General features: G+C 40.7%; 1 protein-coding gene across 1 annotated transcript in view; it reads right to left on the bottom strand.

Annotated features, from left to right (window-relative positions):
* The window catches only part of EPS8L2 (EPS8 like 2), a 177,258-nt gene extending 173,714 nt beyond the window's left edge, over positions 1-3,544 (bottom strand). The window contains exon 1 of the mRNA XM_060262683.1: positions 3,244-3,544. The gene's annotated coding sequence lies outside the window, so the exon portion shown is untranslated. The remainder of the gene's footprint in view (positions 1-3,243) is intronic.
* Positions 3,545-21,114: the final 17,570 nt, after the last annotated feature.

A 21,114-nucleotide genomic window follows, 5' to 3' on the forward strand; every position in this document is an offset into this window, starting at 1 on the left:
TAAAGTCTGCTATGCACTATACCACACAGGCTACCCTTCCTGGTGCTGTAAATATTCTTTAGAAAAGGAAGAGATAGACCTAATGGTAGAATTATACTGCATTGTGGCTTATATTAATAGAAAAGCTGTCAGTGACATGACTACCCTTGCCAATTATGACATGAATACAATCTAATTGCCCTTTTCCATGAAACCACTCCGTAAAAAATCTGCTGTGACAATGATGTGATGTGAAGTCACCCCAGAGTCAGAAATGACTGGTGCTTGCACAGGGTTAGGGTTAGGGTTAGTTCTCTGGAAATATTCTTCCCATTCTTCAAGGGCAATACATTGGATGGAGCCAGACATCCAATACATTGGATGGAGCCAGACATATATATATATAAATGTAACCCTTACAATAAAATTGCAAGAGCTGGCAAGGACTTTTCAGCTATCCATAAGCTTAGTTTCTTAACACAGTGTCTGTGCATGAACATGCAACAGTCCATATTGCTGATACATGACAAATTTTCTTACTAGGAATGTGAACTGTATATACTGAGAAGGGGTGGGGAGCTGGCTAATTGTTTGGCAGTGACATTCATATTGTTGTTAATTTTAAGTTAATTTAATGGCTTGGCGTCTATAGAATTAGTTTACCGATGGCAGTCAAGCCTGGAAACATCCGGAGATCTACGCTATTTTAGCAATCATTTGTATGGAATCTGTCAGTCTCTAAAAGAGGACCCAAGAGGGCTGGGTCATTGCAAGACAACTGAATCTGTACTCCTAGAAAAAGCTGAAGCACACTGAAATGAGTGTAGACTAGAATGGCCTTGACAGATGTAAGTATTGCAGTGATGCTACTCATTTGATATGAACCTATTTAAATACTAATAGCCAGCTTCACCACTACACAACATGTTCTAATGAATTTAATGGTTACCTGTGGCTTCAAGCAAGCTCCAGTGCTAAGCTGGATTCACTCGAATGTGAATTTAACACCAAATTATCATGCAGAGTTTAATAATTACACAGTTCTCAGTATTTAATTTATAAAATATGTTAAAATTAGTTAGAAAATATGTGCATCATATCTCATTATTAAGTCTATTATTGTTCTTTTCTATAGTGCTTCCCACATTAAAATGCTTCAAAGATAAACAAAATAAGGATCACCATGCAATCTTGGGAAGGTATTAATATTTCCATTTTGTAAGGAACTACTGAAGCAGAGAGAAGTGATTTGTCAAAGCCATCTGGGAACACAGATTTAGCAAGGATTTGAACACATATTATCCAAGTATAATACTCTGCCCAGTGAACCAAATTTCAGTCTCCTCATGATCTTGCTTTCTTCTGTTTAAAAGACCTAGGCCCTGATCTTCTAATCATTCTCGTTTTTCAGTTATTTACAGGTCTACCTTGAACCTTGGCACGGATACAAAGCCCTGTTCTGAGCCCTCGTCAGCATAAACTGTTGTAATGGCTTACCATGTTCAATACTAGGTCCAAAGACTACTACAAATCTTAAATCATATAAATGATTGTTGCAAAATTCAGAGTGTGGATTAAGGCAACCATTTACCAAACACTATCCTTATATGGCATATATCCCCTTAGCAGCAAGCTGTCATCTTCCTGCTCTTTTCTACACTTCAGGTGCAGATGTGAGGTAAAGTAGTTTTCTGTATCCACTGGAGGTCCCTTTACATGCATTATATAGGAACCACTTCTTGGTAGGTGATTCCTGTGCTGATTTGGAAACTAAAAACTATGCCAGCACAGCCAAATCATGTGGCCTGTTCCCCCTTCCCCCATTGTTGCTCTTTACCTTAGCCAGGCTACAATTTGGCTTCCAAAAATGATCAGCACAGAATGGAAAGATGGTATGGAGCAAGCCGTTCTCACAATATTACAATGATACATTAAATGACCTGGAGTTTTGCATTATGCGGACCAATGTAATATTTCCTGTTGAAGTACTGTCAATCAGTTCTTGTGTTATAATAGATCCCTTTAGTCTAAAATAGTAATCAGCTGGGACTTTTTAAATAGACTATCCATCCCTCTATACAGTCAAAGAAGTAGATCACGTTAATAAGCAGAATCTCATTTATGCAAATAGCAGTCAGGACATCTGTGATAAGTAGGAGTTTGAATCAGCAGCAGGTGTTTTATTTACTTAAGATGTCAACATGAAATATAATGAATACCCAGCAAATTCAGATTTGCAGTATGTTTGGATGATCCAGAACCACCTATTATCTTGAACATAAAGCTTAAAATGTATTGCTGAATCCTCACAGAAAGATGGGATGGTGGATTTTTGTTGTATATTTAACAGGAAACAGCAAGTTTTTGCCTGTAAAATATGTCTGATCAATTATGAGGAAAGACACAAGCCATGACTGATAAATACATACTTTTTATAAATTATCATTTACACATGTTTTTTTATCTTGGCAATCAGTTCCAGAGCGCAAGATGTAACACATTAAAAAGCCCACAGTAACTTAGGTGATTTGCAAGTTAGTGAGAGAAAGAAGCTCTGGTTTCTGTTTACTCTGCCAGTCAGTTATCCAGCAAAGAAAAAAAAAATCACTCGCTTCAGAGCATAGGATCAATTTGTCCTAATTATAGGCAAGGAACAATTATATTCAACTGTCCCATTTGTTTGGCAATACAGGGATTAGTTCCCAGAGTTTAATATCAACCAATATTTCAGAAAGCTCTGTTCTTTTAAGACTGACATTCCTCAGAAGATGTACCAGCTGTTCCCAGTTTTTTAAAATGGAAACACTACTCTCTAAGGGTTAAATGTATATGTCAAAATACACTTTCACTACAAGAAAATAAGAGAAATAAAGTTCTCTGGAAATACAAGAGCAGCTAAATAACATTGAACCAGCACTGTAGAAAACTACAAATAACTCCTATCTTTTGTTAGAAACCGATATTTGGCAGATAAACTACACCTGAAAATAAGACACCTTAAAGTTATAATCCATGGTTGTTTGTTTGTCAAGACAGTACCTTCTGATGGATGTTTAGCATTCAGACAGGACTGGGCATCCTGCCACACACAAAACAGGGATGAAATTATGCTCGTTCCTACTAATTTCTATATTTAACTTTCCCCAGAGCTGTGTTTTACCAACAGCATTCCCTTTCCCAAATAAGTACGTTTGTGTTCTGTGAAGCATTCCAGGATAGCTATATGTCAAACTCTCACAAGGGGAGAAAGTAGTTCTGGCTTACCTTTGCTCTGAAGCGTCTACTGGGATCTCCCAGTTTCCTACAGCTTCTTTTAGCAGTTCCCTTCCTCCTAATTCAGGTTGTCTGACATTCTCAATCCTCTTCAGGTTTCCTCCTCTGCTTTATTCAGCAAAGTACTAAATGGAGAGCGGGTACAGTCCTGAAATGGTTTGTGAAGGGGGGGATCACCTCACTCTCCACCCTGGTAACCTCCCTTCCTTCTAGTTCAGACTTTCAAGCTTCTCTGAAGAGCAGGTGGAAAAGCTTTCTCAGCACAGCCACAGGGTGGGGGAGAGGGATATGATGGGAGACAGGGAGAGGTGGAGCTACAACTAAAGCAACAGGTTACTGTATAACTAGAAGCTTGGGACTCTGCTAAGCCTGGAGCTTGCCTCAGAGTTGGGTATCTCTGCTGACACCTGGTGCACTACTGGAAAACCAGAACAAGTCACTGCTTGTGGAGGCTACATTCTATTTTTGTTTCCTTTCCTCAGACATTTGGATCCCAGGAGAAGGGAGAAAATGGTGACTTTGCTCCAAGTTTCTCATAGTTTAGGGAAGGGAAATTAGCAACCTGGTTTCTCAGTAGGGAAACAAGGCACCATTTGTCCAGTACAAGGTACCTCTTACAGAGCTGGACACCGCCTCTCTGAGATGTTTATCCTGTTAATGCCCACCCTCTTTTGGCTTCTTTATGGTGGAAATTTGAAGCAAGCATGAGGATGTGGCAAAAAGCGCCTCTCAGACTAGAAGAAACCATTGGGGCAAGATTCAAAGGCAACTCCAATTCAACAAAATGGATGTTTATATTGAGTTTGAAATTCCAAATTATTTTCCTGCTCAGACAGTTAGAAGGCAATAAGCGAGACCCTTAGAAGACTCAAAGACACTGTTCCTTTCAACAAAAACTGGGACAACAGGGCTTCTCTGTCTTGCATGGATGTCGCAAAAATAAAATGAAAGAAAGATCAGGAAGGAGTGTCCAGAAACTATGGTTATGAGGGTTGTTCACATAATTCCATTTGAAATATATAGGAATGCTTCCTCTGACTTCAGTGGGCTTTATCTCAGGCCCAGAATTTGGTAATGAGCACTCGAATGTCATGTATGCTTACTTGAAGTAAGTTTCACTGAGTGTGTGGAGGACTGCAGTACTAGCTAGGGGGTTGCTGCTCAGAATTTTTTTTTAATAGAGCCCAACAGCACAAAAAGTGTTCACACAACAGGTATCATTGAATGATGAAAGATCATAAAGGATTGCTAAGGCTGTGAGAAAGCTGGATGCATTATTTGCATCTATCTTCATTGTGGAGGATGTGAGGAAGTAGCTTACTCCCAAACTGCTATTTTCAGGAAGGATGCCTGAAAAATTAAATCAAGTAGAAATGGCCGGAGATGAAGTTGTAAGTCTAATTGAAAAATTAAAAGTAACAAGTTATTGAGTCCAGATGTTATACACATAAGAGCTGTAAAATTGATCTCCTATAATATGTTCCTTGCTGCCTAAATTAACTTCCTAACAGAGGACTGTAAAATACCAAATGTAACTCAGCAGAAATCCAGAAAATTAAAGTCTGTTTAGCCTAGCATCTGTTCAAGGAATGTTGGTGGACACTGTTATTAAAGATTATTAAGCACAGAAAAGCTTCTGTGAAAAGTCTTGCATCACCAACCTTTTTGGAGTTTTTCAGAAGTGTTAATAAACATATAAGTAATGATGACCTGGTGGGAATTATGTATTTAGACTTGCAAAAAGATTTTTACAAAGTCTCTTACCAAAGGCTCTTGAGAAAAATTAACAGTCATGAATAAGAGGACAGAGCCTGTTATTGATTTTTTTAAAAAAGAATAAATGTAGGAAGTGGGTAATGAAGAGCCAATTCATACATTATAGAGTACATAGGCTGGATCTGGGGCCCACACTCTGTCCTCTGTGTCTGATGTAGATTGTGACAATGGTGTGTGTGAAGAGGGGGCTCCAGCCCTCCCCCCAGTGCCATTTTCCTGAGCTGAAACAGTCTTGGGGAGTTGTATTTGGCCCACTGGGGCAGGATCAGATCTACTTTTTTAGGGGGGGGGGGGAATTAAAAAATGACACCCCCTTATGGGACCATTCTATCTTATGGGCCCATAGAATAGAAAGGACTCCGTATCATATTTGGCGCCCCCCCCTCCAGCAGCACCCGGGCAAGCTCCCCCTCTGCTCCCTCCTAGATCTGACCCTGCACTGGGGAAATCTGCTGGAATGCATAATGAAAATTGTGTGAGTAAAAGAAGCCCCCTCTCCATATGTCAAAAAGGGTGTTGTAGAACTGAAAAAGGTGCCCAAAATGGCAACCAAAAGATTAAGGCGTTGGAGTACTTTTAATATAAGAAAGTGTCAGTGTGGCAATTTAAAGTTTTAAGTGTGTTTCTTTAAATGTTTCATAAGTTTCAGAAGAGAAGGGGGAGTGAAAGAAGGGGATGAGTGAGTGAGGTGATTGGTTGGAGGTGAGAGTGTAGATGAGGAACTAAGAGAAAAAAAAATCTGTAGAGAGAAAGAGCAGTCTTCTGATAAGAATCCAACAGAATGCTGTGAAAAGCATTAGCATTCTAGACAAGAAGGTAGTAATACTTTTAAAGGACATGTTAGTGATGAGAAAGTCATATCACAATATTGTCAAAGTATTATAAGAGTGTGAGAGAAAGAAGCTGAAAGAAACCTGAGCTAAAAGGGATAGATTTAACTGAACAAAATATATTCTGAAGAGAAAGGAGGATTTTAGAGAAGAGTGATTGTGAAGAAACAGAGTGTGACAACTTAGTCAGAGGGTATAAACAGCCACCATTTTATTTACTGAAGAGCAGGGCTTTTTTGAGCAGGAATGCAGTTCCAGCTGGCTTGGCATCAGGGAGTATAGCCTAATATGCAAATGAGATCCTGCTGGGCTGTTTCTACAAAAAAAGCCTTGCCGAAGAGATAAGTTGCTAAACATTCTGAAACCAATACACTTCTTGTACAAATAAAATTTTGTTTTGTTTTATGTAAACCTGGAGTCATATGCTATTAAAATAGAAGAGTCTCTTCCTCAGGACTACATAGTCCAATGAAGAGGTCTTAGAGCTTGGGCAGATACCATGGGAAAGGTTAAATAATGAGACTGGAATTAAATTCCTGGGGCAGTGTTACATACCAAGAGGGAAAGAGAGAAATAATGAGACAGTTAAAGACACGCCTTATTACCCTCAAAGAAAAATAGTAGCTGTGACAGTCAAGCTTTTCAAATTAGATAAAAGACAACTGAGAAAATGCATGATATAAATGCATAAAATTATGTACATGATGTTGAAAGTAGATACAAACACCTGTTCCTTTCTGATAGCACTAGAACTGACAACCAGTTAAGTTTGTGGACAGTAGATTCAGGAAAGACAGAACTACTTCATATAAATAAATAATTAACTTGTGGAACTCACTGACACAGGATGTAATAATGATAACTATTAAATAGAATTAAAATGAGATAAAACATGGAGATCAACCAATGACTACTATCCCTGGTAGTAGCTATCAATAGCTACTATCCATGGAACCTCTATGTTTAGAGACAATGGCCCTCTGGTTCTGGAGAGTATCAGCTAGCATAAGCTTGTTGTCCACTGTGTGAAAAATGGGATACTGGGCTAGATGGACCAATAGTCTCATGTTTATTTGATGCATTTTTATTCCATCCTTCCACCAAGGAGCTCAGGGCAGTGCACATAGTATGATATGGAGGAGAACAGAACTAACAACAACTCTGTGTGCTACGTTAGGTTGTAAAAGAGTTAGTGGTCCAAGGTCACTCCGTAAATTTAATCACAAGGGTAGACTGGAACCTAGGTTACTCCATAATATTGGTGCTCATATTCACCCACTGCTAGTAGGGGGAAGGAAGAGACCAGTGTAAAAAGGGATCAATTTAAGAAGATGCAGTTACATATGCTTATGCCCAGGGCTTTTTTTGTAGAAAAAACTCAGCAGGAATTTATTTGAATTGCAGATTGCCCTTCTCCCTGAATCAGAGCGGCTTACAATCTCTCATGTCTTCTCCCCCCACAACAGACACCCTGTGAGATGGGTGGAGCTGAGAGGTCTCTCACAGCAACTGCCGTTTCAAGGACAACCTCTGCGATAGCTATGATTAACCCAAGGCCATTCCAGCAGGTGCAAGTGGAGGAGTGGGGAATCCGGTTCTCCCAGATAAGAGTCCGCACACTTAACCACTACATCAAACTGGCTCTATCTCATTTGCATATTTGGCCACACTCCGCAAGCCCTGCTTGTGCCTGATTTGTCTGGATATGAGGGCCACAGCCATAATGGAAAAGAAGAGGTTGGAGGAAAAGTGACAGTTAGTGTTCTGGGGGCAGTTTCATGCAGATGATGCAGCAAGAGACAATGGATGACACAATTAAGAGAGCAAGAGGTCTTCAGGCCGCTGAGGACTATAGAATAGGAGAGTGAAGTTAATATATGGTGAATGAATAACTGAAACATAAGTTGAATGGGCCAAGAAGCGAGGAACTTTGAACAAGAAGTCCAGATGCAAAAGGAATGTCAGTGCAGGGATCTGAATTGTGAGAGCTGATTAAGGCCAGGACTCCCCACCTTGAGGCCCATGAATACCATGGCACCTGCAAACACCTTTCCTGGTGCCCACAAAAATGTTTTTAGAAAATACGTGGGAACAGGTGGGACTTTTGCCTTGCAGGGCCTCTGATTGGTCATTGGAGATCTGATTGACCGTGCAAATTTTTAAGAAGCAGCTGCTGCTACTATAGCACAAGAATCTTCACTGTATGACTGAAGATAAGCTTTTAGGGTGGCCATAATATCTGCAGACCAGCCAGGGACACCTTGAGGGGGGGAATGATGTGTGTGCGTGCGCGCGCCGCCGGAAATAGGAAGTGACGTCACTTCCGGTGACGGCATACCACCGCTGGAATCAGGAAGTGACATCACTTCCTGTGACATCATTTTCCCCTGCGCCACCTGCCGGAAGCAGGAAGTGACATCACTTCCTGTGACATCATTTCCCCAAATGACATCATTTCCCCCAAATGCCACTGCCGGAAACAGGAAGTGACTTCACAGCACTTCCTGTGACGTCCCCAAAAATCCCCCAAATATCACCGCCGGAAACATCAAGATTATTTATAGAGAGGGAAAGGGGGAAATAAAGTTAAATAAAACTCTTTTTTTACTTTTTTCAAAGTGAGAAGACTAGAGAGAACAGGTTCCACGCTGAGAAGTGTGGAACCCCCAGTGAGGTGGGATCCCCCAGTGGGGTGGGCTCCACACACTTTCGGGGTGTGGATCCCCCAGTGGGGTGGGCTCCCAACTCCCTCCGCCGGCTGTTTCTGATAGCCCTGTGCCCCCTCTTTCATTTGATATGTGTCCTGTGCGGGTGCCACCCTCCCGCCGGGAGATGCCGCAAAATGAGCCCCCTTGAGGCTTATGGCGGCAGGGCTTGGGGGAAGCGAGCTAGACTGCTGTTCTTTTGAGGGGTTATAGAGTGTTTCGAGCCCGTCCCTGTGCCATCGGTCCCATCATTGTGGGACCCAGGGGGCTGGTGCGGCGGCCCGCTGAAGCAGCCTGTCGGTCACTTCCGGGTTCCTGTCCTGCATCTCGACCTGTGTTATTAGTGACAGGCTGCTTCGTGTAGTACTTAATTCGTATAGTACTTATTTGTGTAGTACTTAATTACCAGGATACTAGGACTAACTGATTGATTGATTGATACTAGGATTAACTGATTGATTGACTAATAACTTAATGAAATGCATTTGATTAACTGGACTAATTAACTTGACCAACTTGATTAATTGATTAATTGATTTACTGATTTATTGATTGATTCGATAAGGGAACAAGGGATTGATTAAAGCGGGTAATTGACAGATGATTCAAATATTGTGAGTTATTAATAGATTTGAATTGGGGATTGATTATTGATTTGAATTGATTGAAGAATGAATTTTGAGGAATAGTGAACCTGCCATTAGCCCCTGGGCAAGCTCAGGTGCGTAGAAGCTGTATAATACAGAGTGCAGAGAAATCTAAATATCAAACTAGAGAACCTTGGTAATTGTGGGCCCTTGTTTAAAGTCTGGCCCCCGAGCAGGACATCAGAAAAGCTGATAGCGGATATCAGGTTATCAGGGAATTAACCTTAAGCAAGTATAGTAGGAAGAAACTAGAAATGGATACTAAAATCAAAAAGTTGGGTCAAGCCACCCCCCGCGGAGGGGGTAAACCCGGTCCACCTGTAGGCAATCAGGATGCAATAGAAAAGCTACAAAATATAATGATAGCCGGATTCAAGCAGAATCAGGAGGCGTTGGAAGAAGTTAAGACACAACTGTTAGGTGAAATTAAGAAAACAAACGATCAGGTCACAGAGTTCCAGAAACAGCTATTAGTCAACACCCAACAAGTGCATGAACTTTCTATAAAAGTTAGAGAGCTGCAAGACCAAGAAGAATCGACTTCTGCGGACACACGGGAAAATAAGGCCAGTGTGATTGAATTAGAAAATAGGGTTGCTAGACTTAAAATGGAAAAATCTGCGTACATCCTGAGATTTCAAAATGTTCCAGAGGAAAAAGAAGAAAACGTCGAGAATAAGATTGTGGATCTGCTAAATTCAGAAGAAGAACAAGAATTATTGCAGCAAGGTAGAGCAGAAATTGAGTGGGTTAGAAGAGTGGCATCGGCGTACACCAGGAAACTTAATATCCCAAGAGAAATTCAAGTTAAGTTTATCCGCACGGCGACATGTGAGAACATTTTGAGCTCAACCAAAAGGAAACCTCTGATTTGGGAAGAGAAGGAAATCAAGGTCCTGAGAGATATCCCTTGGTCCATAAGAAAAAGAAGATTTGGATATAAAAAACTGACAAGCTGGCTCATGAAGCATTCAATACAATACAAGTGGTTAATCCCAGAAGGACTCTTCTTCACCTATCAATCTAACAGATATAATATAACATCAGTAGAAAAAATGGAAGACTTCTGGAGGAAGCAGATAGAAAGACATTCCCAGGACTCGGACTCAACGGAAGATAGAGAAGAAGAAGCTGAGAATCAAGGCCGGGAAGAAAAGGACCAGCAGGAAAAGAAAAAAGAAAGAATAAAGACAAGATCACAAGTCCCCAAGGGGCAGAAAAAAATACCGGATAGTTATTCATTGACAAGATGACGACAAAATCTGGAGTACATATTTTTTCAGTTAACATAAATGGCCTAAATGAACCAAAGAAGAGAAAAAAGACCTTTTTACAACTACAAAAGACGGGAGCCCAAATAATCTGTTTACAAGAGACTCATATAAAAGACAGTGACACAAAATTTCTTCAGAACAAAAAATTGGGCCAACTTTACTATTCGTGTGATTCAAAGAAGAAAAGACGTGTTGCTATTTATGTGAAAGAATCTATACCATCCAAACTGCTATTTAAAGACGAATCAGGAAGAGTCATAATGATCGAATCGGAGATAGACGGGAACAAGATAATTTTGGTCAACATCTACGCCCCGAACAATAATCAAGAGCAATTTTTTGCTAGATTGCATGAAAGCTTGATAAATTATAACATACAAAACCTGTGTATTGTGGGCGACTACAACGCTGTATTGGATACTGAGAAAGATAAGAAATATGAGAAGGCCAAGGCTAAAAAGAACCGATCCCAACTCCTGAAAACGTTTTTTAAGCTGGCCGATGAGTTCAACTTAATTGATGTTTGGAGGATGAAAAATCCGCAAACAACTGACTTTACATACTTTTCTCATGTACATAACTGCTGGTCCAGATTGGATATGTGCTGGTTGTCAGCTTCCCTGGGTTGGTCGGTTATTGAAGCAAATATTAATCCTAGGTCCTACGCCGACCACAGCCCAATTCAAATCTTTTTGAAAGACTCTGCACGCAAAACTCGCTGGACGCTCAATACACAAATTTTAAAAGAAGAAGCATTCATAGAGAAAGCAAAGAAGGATATCAAGATGTTCTTTGATTGCAACTTAAGAAAAGACACCTCAGTACAAGTCGTTTGGGACGCCTTTAAGGCCTTCTTTAGAGGGATCGCGATTAGTTATGCGACCAAAAGGAAAAAAGAACGGATGAAAGCATATAATGATCTAGTGGCAGAGTTGGGAAAATTGGAAAAACAACAAAAAGACAAAAGTTCCAGAGAAGTATTAGTTAAAATTTATGCGATATAACATGAAATAAATTTATTATTAATGGAAGAAGTGGAGAAGAAAATAGTATGGGCCAGACAAAATTATTTTGAAAACGCAAACAAACCAAGTAGATGGCTGGCATACAAATTAAGAAAAGAAAGGGAGAAGAAGGCCATAAGATCGCTTAGGAACGAAGAAAATAAAGAAATAACTGAAAAATCTCAAATAAGCGCAATTGTTCAAAGGTATTACCAGAACCTTTATAAAAGACAAGAGATTACACTGCAAATCCAGGAAGAGTTTATCAGGAATCTTGGGGCCAAGTCTATATCAGAAGATCACCGCAACGGCCTAGAAAGTAACATCACAATGCATGAGATAATTGAGGCGTTGAAAAAACAGAAACCCAACAAGGCTCCCAGACCAGATGGCTTGCCTATTGAAGTCTTCAAGGCTTTTGAGGAGAACCTACTCGCCCCTTACAAGTATTTGATAGAGGGGATCCAGGAAACAGCCAATCTTCCTCCTTCATGGAGTGAAGCTCTGATATCTTTAATTTACAAGAAAGATTTGGACCCTATGGATATACGTAATTATAGGCCGATCTCGCTCTTGAATGCAGACTAAAGATCTTTGCAACAATCCTGTCTAATAGATTGAAAAAGATTGTCCGCACAATTATCGATGAAGACCAAATGAGCATTACGGCAAAACACAAGATTCCTTATGGATAGCCTAGAATACTATCGATCGCACACTGGGAAGCAGTTCGCTGGAATCGCGCTCGACGCTGAAAAAGCGTTTGATAACGTTAATTGGAATTTCATTGTGAGAACAGTTCAGGCCATGGGATGTGGCCCGAATTTTACAAAATTAGTCCAAGCTATCTACTCCAAGCAAAACGCTAAGATCAACATCAATGGAAACCTCTCGGATATGATTAGAATTGAACGGGGGACCAGACAGGGATGCCCACTGTCCCCCTTGCTATTTATCCTCACTTTGGAATCATTAATAACAAAAATAAGAGAGGAAGATGGAATACAAGGGGCTAATATCAGGGGAGAAAAATATAAGGTTCGGGCGTACGCGGACGATTTACTCCTTACACTTGAAGACCCAGTGACTTCAATTGATTATTTAATGAAAGTATTGGAAGAATATGGGGAAATCTCCGGTTTTAAGGTTAATTTACGGGAAACCAAATTTTTGGCGCAAAACATGACCAAGGAAGAGATAGAACTATTAGAAAAGAAGTCAGGATTTAGCTATGAGAAAAGAATCAAATATTTGGGTATTTTCTTTTCCAACGATTTAAAAACTCTTCAAAGAGACAACTACGATAAGATTCTTACAGAAATTCGAACAGACCTAAGTAATTGGAAAGATCTTCAGATCTCATTGATCGGGAGAAGAGCCACTATTAAAATGAATATCTTGCCAAAAGTTTTATATTTGTTCCAGACAATACCGATCATTCTTCCTCGATCCTTTTTTGTCCAGCTGAATAAGCTCATCACTACATTAATATGGCAAAATAAAAGGCCCAGAATTAAATTGAAAGTTTTGCAAGATAGCGTCTCCAGAGGAGGACTCGCTTTGCCCGACTGGAATTTATATTATAAGGCCTGTTGTTTGGTATGGATGGTAGATTGGTTTTCATTGGAAAACAGGAGATTATTGATATATAGAAGGTACGGGACTATTATAATAAAAGTTTAAAGAAACAGAAGAGAACAAACAAAGGAAAAACAAGAGATCTGTTTCACAAGTTCCAAGAAATCAAGGGGAAATTTAAAGCATGGATAGACATGCTGAAAAATCAATGTGGAAATACATTAACAAGATAAAATAATAAAGGTGGGAACAACACAATGAAGAACTGTATGGAAGAGATGAAAGAATGACAGATTCCTTCAAATAAGAATCTTTTGAAGAAGAACCTGCAGTTTTAGAAAATGAAGTGAAAGCTGCACTGGATGCAAATGGCAGAAACAGATCTCCAGGAATAGATGGGATATCAATAGAGCGATTTCAAGCCACAGAAACAGAAACAATCAAAACCTTAACAAGAACATACTAATATGGAAAACAAAACCAAAGACTGGAAATGCTCAGTTTACATCCAGATTCCAAAAAAAGAGACATCAAAGACTGCTGCAACTATCAGGCCATCACATTAATTTCTCTTAATACAGAAAGTAAGGTGATTCTGCAATCCTGGGCCCAACTTCAACCAAATTTCAGGACAGAGTATTTGAAAAGCCAGTATCTACTGTGGATTTTGAGATGCATTCAGAGATTCATATTGAGTATCCAGTATGTGAATGGTGGAGTTGTTAAACTGTTGGTCTAAGATTGGGGAGACCAGAGTTCCAATCCCCACTTAACCACAAAGTACACTATGTGATCTTGGCCCACTCAGCCTAAGGTTCAGTACACACACACACATCTGCAGATTTTCAGAGTAGTAAAGCTTTAATCTTTACTTCGGATTCTGTGTTCGCCTTACACACCATTCTTTTTCCTCCAGTGTATTTATTCTGCAGGTACAATTTTTATGAACATGCTTTTCTAGATCAGGGTGGAATGCCACTTGTGACGTGGGGGGTGGCACCCAAAGGTTTTTTTTAAAATTTATACAATTGCCCTATCAGAATGCAAGCACCTTCCATTAAAATCCTCCTGATTCAGGTTTTGCACATTCATTTTAGTGTTACTCAATGAAAGGAAACAGAAAAGAATGCAGGCCGATAGGGAGAATTTGATGATGAAACTGACCAGACTTTTTCTAAAATTGAGAAGCAGCTGCAAAGTCCCATTTTCCATACTGCCAAACTGTAGGGGATTCCCTGCTGTGTTATTGGCCGCTGTGAAAAATTGGAAAGAGTCACACAATCGCATAATATGGGGAAATATGTTGAGTACACAGAAAGCATGGTAGAGTCCACTGAATTTCTGTGCATGCACCTGCAGGCCCAGGACTAGGGGTGCCTGCACCCGTAGGCCGGATGGCTTACCTGTGCCCCCCGGTAGAGTCACACGTATGCTCCGATGACATCATAATGACATCATTGGGGCGTGCCACCCCGACTGCCAAGCCAGCAGCCAGCGCGGGGGTGGGAAAGGGGCAATGGCGCTGGCAGCAGGCAGGGGACGGTGGCGTGGGGAAGCGGCAGCAGGCAGAGGACAGTGGCAAGGAAGGGACAGCGGGCTGCCTTTTCTGCTCTCGGGCTGCCTTTCCTGCAGGGGAGGGAGCCCGAGAATGAAGCAGAGCCGCCTCTTTCCCCCATCCGAGTCTCAGGCGGGGGAAAGAGCCCGCATGCAGGGCTTCCTCTTCACTCTTGGGCTGCCTTTCTTGCAGGGGAGGGAGCCTGAGAGCGAAGCCAAGCCGCCTCTTTCTCCTGTCCGAGTCCTGCCCTTCCTTGCAAATCTGTGTGGTTTTCTATTTGTGATTCTATACTATGATCCTGCACATTGGTCATGATCTTGGCAGTGTTTTAAAGCTTGCCCTGTGCAGCCTGTACTCTGTCCTTCAAACAGATTGATCCCAAGTGATTCTTAAGTCTGGAGGATTGCAGAAGGTCCATGTGGCTCAGCCACTATTTTAATGTCAAAATAGAGAGCTTATAGGTATAAATAGGCAAATAAATATAGAACACTCCATGAGGGTTTTTACTAATGCATGTACCAAAACAATTTTTATACTAAACAATATTCAGTATTTCAAAAAATTCCCTTCTACAGAAAATTGTACAATGTTCTCTCTTTGTTTGTAGAGTTACACAAAGTCCAAGAAATTCCGAAATATGACTGCTTCCCAAAACAGGTGTGGCTGCAAATACACTGCTGCTTCTGGTCTCTTTTCGGCATAGCCTTCTTCAGGCAGCTCACCAAAGGGGCTGGCATGTCATAAAAATCTGGTTAAACAATATTTTAAATACATATTGAGTCATATTCAAGATACTCCCATGTATACTCACTAAATTATTTCAATTGGTTGTTCTGTGTCTCCAATGGATCCTGGCTCAACACTTCTTTTTGCTCCGGACTTCTCTTGAAAGGGCCAGACAAAGAATTCAAAGGTGTCAAGTATATGAAGCCTAACAGGTGTATTCAATTGATTTGGGAGTATACTGGAATGAGACTACTGTTTTACAAAGATCCTGAATTAACTTACAGCTTGTAGCACAATAAACCTTTAAAGATCCTGAATTAACTTATAACTTTTAAACAACCATTTTACAAGAATTATTTAACCAAACTTTTAAATGCATCACACTGACAGAACTGGAGGCAACGCCATCTAGTATTAGATTTTTCAATGGTAACAGAACCAAAAACCATTTTACAGATATCAACACAAGTTTGAAATGGACAATAGATTGGAATGGTAATGCTTGGCATTCTATCTCCGGAATGATTCTACGTGAAAGATTGATCACTTTATCCGATGCCTTCCAAGGGGGGGGGGGTTCGACTCTGTGATAAAAAAATTCTGGATTCTACCCACTTTTCCTGACTCCCTCCTGTTCTTCTGTTGTGTCTAGGTCTGAGTATACTAAACTATAATTCCTATCTTCCCCTGAGGAACTGGTTTCCTCCCATGATGTATCTGTATCTGAATAGGTTTGCGAGGGATTAGCCCACGAGACTCTTTTTGGAGTGGGAGAGGAAGACCACCATGTATATATATTTCCATTAGCATAGTCCCTAGAGTCCCTATTATATTTCCAAAGTTTATCTGATCATAATTTGGCTTCAAACTCCTTCAATTGTTTTTCCATTTCTCTTATTTTATTATCAAATGTGCTTAGGGGACATTGTTCTCTTAGGGAAGTAATAGCTGAATCTATGTCCTGTTTTAAAGTGGAACCCACCTCTTTACACATTTTTATTACCAAGAGCATCAAGTCCTCAGAACATTTATTTAGTATAGCTACAAATGTGCTTAGAGATTTTCAAACCTCCAGCCATGTTTAGGTATGATGACAGCTTCAAGTCGGACTGGGTAGCTATACTAAATAAAGATAAATAAATAAGTCCATCCCTGCTTCCCTCCCTCCAGCCCTGGAGGGAGGATTCACTGGGGCCAAGCCCAGCAGCAAGCCCATTGGACTACTTGCAACCATGCAGTCTGATTGATTTGATTTCTAGCCTGCCCTTCCTGCAAACGGACTCAGGGCAGGTTACAACACAACCATGAGACAATAAAATATACATTTAAGTATGTTTAAAACTATTGTGATATAAAACCACTCCTCTACAGTCAAATGATGGTGTCCAGAAACTAATTACATTATATTCCAAGTGATCCAGTAAGTCATAAATTATTGCAATAGATTATCTTCAACTCTTAAGGTTTTGAGTCTGCATCAAAAATACACATTTTCAGAGAAGTAACCATGTGACAGGAGGGGCCTGATACATGATGGCCGCTGCGTCCATATTTGCACAACTGCATCCAAATTTGCACAACTTACCCAGGAACAGTGGTGGTTACAATTCGATGCCACACAACCACCTGGGACCAGTGGCAACCTCCATAGAACTTGAATAACTTGGCTTGGCCCAGCAGTGGCCACACTATTTGAGCAACTTGCTACCTTACAACTTTTGCAACTCAGCCAGACTTTTCCCATGGTGAAGCTGCCAGAGGGAGGGAAGGATGGAAATATGAGAGCCTGTGTGGTGTAGTGGTTAACTATGTTCTGGGAGTCTCAGGTTCAAATCTCCACTCTGCCATGGAAGTCTGCTGTGTGACCTTGCGCTAATCACACTCTCTCAACCTAATCTAACTGACTATGCTGTTGTAAAGGTAAAATGAAAGAGATAAAATGGAGGAGAATGTTACTTACTTTGGGTCCTCACTGGGGAGAAAGGCAGGATATAAATGAAGCAAAAAAAAAAGGAAGCAGTAAAACTACAGATTGGGGAGGGACAAATAAAAGAAGGGTGGGTGGATGGGTGGGAAGAAGAGAAGTAAGCAGGGGAAAGGGTATAGGGGTTGCCAGGAGAGAAAAAGGAACTAGTTCATGAAGAGGGATACAGAGGAAAATTAAGTGACTCCACATGCCTTGTTATTTTCTAATATAGATTTTCTTCAATTTATATATTGATATTACATTTTAGATATATTTTCTTTAGGATTAGCACACAAGATCATACTAGGTATAAAATCTCCAAATCCAGGGCTGTATTAACAATTAGGCCAAGTAGGCACTGGCCTATGGGCCCCCATGCCTTTCGGGGACCCAGGCCAGCTTTCCCCCTGCTTGCAGCCCTCCCAGCCTCATGTGCAGCAAGCAACTGAGTTGCTCTTTGCCTGATTTGCCTGGTGCGGCTGCTGCTGGTGTTGTCACCAAGTTTTCCTCTCTCTGCCTCTCCCCCACAGCTTACTAAAAGGGGCTTTTAAGAAGGTGTCTGCAGGCTGCAGCAGGAGCCATGGGTGGCAGGGGCCCCCAAGATTCTGACTGCCTAGGGGCCTCCACAGGGTTTAATCCAGCACTGCCCAAATCCATTTCTCAAATCATTTCAAATCCTCAAATCCACTAAAATGCTAATAGTAAAATCCTTTTCCAGGGCTGACATATTGATAGTAAATGATCCATCCTTTGTAGATGGTCCTTGACTTTTTCTAAAAATATCATCTTGTCATAATACATTGAATTTCCTTAACAATGCAATCAACATATGTCTAATCTGGAAATACTGATAACAATGATTATTCATTCTCATTATATTTACAACATCTTGATGAATTATTACCATATTACAATGTATGCTACTGTAATTGTGTGGTTTTATTTGAATATTTTACTGTGGATGCATTTGTGTGTGTCTTTATAATGTTGAAATGGCTAAATAGTGAATCAACAATACATCTAATCTCAACAAGGTTGCAACATCACCAATTGTGAGATCACCAAATATATTGATAAAAAATTAAGATAGGATTGTGAAGTAGCTGATTTCTGAGACCAGCTCCTTCACAATCCTATCTTAAAGGATCCTATCTTCAGGAGTGCTGTTTGGAAATTATCAGAATATGTTAACAAATGTAATGTGTTAATGTCTTTTAAATGGTGTTAATTTTTTGAAGGATGGTTCTTAAAAGATCAGGGATAGTCAATCAAAATGTAAATGAACTGAAAATATGAAAGCCTTTTCCAAATCTCAGTTAATGTGAAAGCAGGGAAGGAGCATTTGCAGGGAAGAATCAACGTGCAGGAATGGTACTTCAGCTTTCTACTCTGCACATATCCCCCCCTTGCAAATATCTCTCACCTGGCCTTTTTTCATATTCCCTCCCCCAGCCATCCTCAAGAAACAGAAGTCTGCTTAAGTGAGGGAACAGTGGAGTGGGGGCATATGCAACTGTGGGTTCAGCAGGCACAAGGGGTAAGGTCCCACCCTGTATCTCCTTTTCTGTTCTAATGACTCTCAAGCTTACCTTAGTAAGCCCGAGAGTCATGAAGTAAAAGGACAGGTCCTCTTGTGGATCAAAAACTGGCTAATTAATAGGAAGCAGTATAAATGGGCCGTCTTCGCAGTGGAGGATGGTAAGCAGTGGGATGCCACAGGGCTCAGTATTGGGTTCCATGCTCTTTAACTTGTTCATTAATGATCTGGAGTTGGGAGTGAGCAGTGAAGTCGCCAAGTTTGCAGATGACACTAAATTGTTCAGGGTGGTGAAGTTCAGAGAGAATTGTGAGGCACTCCAAAAGGATCTGTCGAGCCTCGGTGAGTGGGCGTCAACGTGGCAGATGAGGTTCAGTGTGGCCAAGTGCAAAGTAATGCACACTGGGGCCAAGAATCCCAGCTACAAATACAAGTTGACGGGGTGTGAACTGGCAGAGACTGACCAAGAGAGAGATCTTGGGGTCGTGGTAGGTAACTCACTGAAAATGTCCAGACAGTGTGCAATTGCAATAAAAAAGGCCAGCACCATGCTGGGAATTATTAGGAAGGGAATTGAAAACAAATCAGCCAGTATCATAATACCCCTGTATAAATCGATGGTGTGGTCTCATTTGGAATACTGTGTACAATTCTGGTCACCGCACCTCAAAAAGAGTATTATAGCATTGGAAAAAGTGCAGAAAAGGGCAATTAGAATGATTAAAGGTTTGGAACACTTTCCCTATGAAGAAAGGTTAAAACGCTTGGGGCTCTTTAGCTTGGAGAAACGTCGACTGCGGGGTGACATGATAGAGGTTTACAAGATTACTCATGGGATGGAGAAAGTAGAGAAAGAAGTACTTTTCTCCCTTTCTCACAATACAAGAACTCATGGGCATTCAATGAAATTGCTGAGCAGTCAGGTTAAAACGGATAAAAGGAAGTACTTCTTCACCCAAAGGGTGATTAACGTGGAATTCACTGCCACAGGAGGTGGTGGCGACTACAAGCATAGCCAGCTTTAAGAGGGGATTGGATAAAAATATGGAGCAGAAGTCCATATGTGTGTGTGTGTATATATATACATGCACACATATATTGGCCACTGTGTGACACAGAATGTTGGACTGGATGGGCCATTGGCCTGATTCAACATTGCTTCTCTTATGTTCTTAATGAAAATGTTGGGAATAGGAACTCATTTGACGAGATGATCGTTTCCACCCTGGAAAGGTGGCTCTAATTTCAACATGTGTTTATTTATTTAGAACAAATGGGGTATCTGTGACAAATCACAAGAGAGGGAAATTTCTCTCCTTTCTCTGCAATTCCTTGGACCACTAATATGAAAAGAACACATGGCTTGCTATTTGATTTCATAAAACCTGAAGTATAATGGGACAGGGAAATTGGGAATATGTACCTGATACTGTATATTCCCCCCTGGCCGATGTTTCATCGTTATCAGGAATCTGTTAGGAATTAAAGCCAACCCCTTTGAAGTTTAAATGGGCCTTTATCAGAGAAAACTTTCTTGTCCTCTTAATCTTTCCCAAAGCCCATTTAAGAATCAAACAAAGCAGCCTTCCTGACAGCTCCAGAATTTGTTAGATCACAAGCTTGGTGTCTGCATCCCATGCCCCAATCTCCCTCCCACATTATGGAATAGGATGAAGAGAAGCCAATAGCAAACTGCCTGATTTCCTTAAATTGGTGGCAACTAGGCAGAATGAGAGTTGCATTTGTGTTCTACCCTTCTGCCACCAAGGTACCATAGCAACAGAAAGGCAGCACACACATGGTGCTCTTATGTTTCAGTGTATTTGTCCCCATTTTGGTATGGTAGGTGAAAGCCACATTTTATATGTCTGAGGATTCCTGTGGATATACAGAAGAGTCTCATGTTTGTGGGTGCTGCACCTAAATCAGCAAACCAGTTTGTGCTTGCCTTGCAAACCAGGATGCTAAAACAGTACTTTGTCCTCCGTTTTAAAACTTGGTTAACAAGACAAGCACACACCATCATTTGCCTGCTCAAATGTAATTGCAGTGAACTTGGAAATAAATGGCTCACTATACAAAATTTCCCAGGCTTGTTTATGTAGCAACTATCTACAGTATGCCATTATGTCTGAACCGAGCCAATGAATTTCCACTCTGCACACTTGCCAAAATAGGCACATACCAGTTTATCATGTTACAGTGTACATGAAACTTTCAAACATGAAATAGATATGCATAAGTTACTGTGTGTGATGTATGGT

This window comes from Heteronotia binoei, chromosome 21 (genome assembly GCF_032191835.1).
Source record: "Heteronotia binoei isolate CCM8104 ecotype False Entrance Well chromosome 21, APGP_CSIRO_Hbin_v1, whole genome shotgun sequence".
In the NCBI taxonomy this organism is placed as follows: domain Eukaryota; kingdom Metazoa; phylum Chordata; class Lepidosauria; order Squamata; family Gekkonidae; genus Heteronotia; species Heteronotia binoei.